The sequence below is a fragment of the Limanda limanda genome, chromosome 14 (genome assembly GCF_963576545.1).
Source record: "Limanda limanda chromosome 14, fLimLim1.1, whole genome shotgun sequence".
NCBI classification, from domain to species: domain Eukaryota; kingdom Metazoa; phylum Chordata; class Actinopteri; order Pleuronectiformes; family Pleuronectidae; genus Limanda; species Limanda limanda.
This window is the reverse complement of record NC_083649.1, coordinates 26,810,299-26,812,074: the sequence shown is the minus strand read 5'-3', so window position 1 is coordinate 26,812,074 and position 1,776 is coordinate 26,810,299.

The following is a 1,776-nucleotide window of genomic DNA, read 5'->3' as shown; positions in this document are numbered from 1 at the left end:
CTTGCCGCCAGCCTTGCCCTCAGCCTCTCGAAACACCGACGAGATGGCGGGAGTTTGTTGTTGGTTTTTCCCTTCTCTTGTGTTTCTCTGACACAAGAAAAGTGCATGGCATGCGATTCTAAAGCCTTTACACCCGATGTTCCTAGTTTTACTATTTTCTTGCTAAAGGTACAGTAGCCTTCAAAAACATTCCCCTCCACTGGTTTAAACCATGCACTAAACGTGCTTTTATTCAACCACTTTGAGTTTTGTTTAACCTGCACTTCCCCATTAAGTTACAAAAGACGTCGACACACTAGTATAATTTCCGTCTCTTTTAGCTTGATTGCTGGTTGCTCCGCGGGTTTTCAATTGCTAGACACTGTGAATAAAGGCTGCCTATCCACGGAGGTGCGCGCAGAGCACAGAAAGCGTAGCGCGCGCTGCAATCCTGCAGCGGGATCATGTCTTCAGCGGGGGTGCGCTCAGAGTAGCGCAAGCGGAGTGTGGCGCAGTAGTAATCAAGCGTGTAGCATGAGACAGAGAGGAAGACAGCTGTTCGTTGGACAGAGACTGCTGTCCTTTTGTGCATGTGCATCCGCAAGAAACGTGAGTGGGCACTGTATGTTATTAGTAGTTTCAGAGTTCTTTATTAGTTAACTTGCACTTCTGGGGCTGCACGGTCAGCGCGAGTGTAGCGTTATCGGTGGGTTCCTTTCTAATATGTATATACGGGTAGATAAGGATGTATATTGTTAATATGGAGGTGTGTAGTCTGCACGCACGTATCTTTCCCTTTATAGAACCACCCATATTCCCAGGTATTCCCACCCATGTCCTGCCCTGCCTTTCATAGGCATATGATGTACAGCCGTGGCCAAAAGTTTTGAGAATGACACAAGTATTGGTTTTCACAAAGTGTGTTGCTTCAGTGTTTTCAGATCTTTTTATCAGATGTTACTATGGTATACTGAAGTATAATAACAAGTGTCAAAGGATTTTATTGACAATTACATTAAGTTTATGCAAAGAGTCAATATTTCCAGTGTTGACCCTTCTTTTTCAAGACCTCTGCAATTCACCCTGGTATGCTATCAATTAACTTCTGGGCCACATCCTGACTGATGGTAGCTCATTCTTGCATAATCAATGCTTGGACTTTGTCAGAATATGTGGGTTTTTGTTTGTCCACCCGCCTCTTGAAGATTGACCACAAATTCTCAATGGGATTAAGATCTGGGGAGTTTTCGAGCCATGGACCCAAAATTTTGATGTTTTGTTCCCCGAGCCACTTGGTTATCACTTTCGCTTGATGGCAGGGTGCTCCTTCATGCTGGAAAAAGGCATTGTTCATCACCAAACTGTTCTTGGATGGTTGGGAGAAGTGGCTCTCGGAGGATGTTTTGGTACCATTCTTTATTCATGGCTGTGTTCTTTGGCAAAATTGTTAGTGAGCCCACTCCCTTGGATGAGAAGCAACCCCACACATGAATGGTCTCAGGATAGTTACTGTTGGCACAACACAGAACTGATGGTAGCGCTCACCTTTTCTTCTCCAGACAAGCTTTTTTACAGATTCCCTAAACAATCGGTAAGGGGATTCATCAGAAAAAATGACTTTACCCCAGTCCTCAGCAGTCCAATCCCGTACCTTTGACAGAATATCAGTCTGTCCATGATGTTTTTCCTGGAGATAAATGGATTCTTTGCTGCCCTTCTAGACACCAGGCCATCATCCAAAAGTCTTCGCCTCACTGTGCGTGCAGATGCACTCACACCTGCCTGCTGCCATTCCTG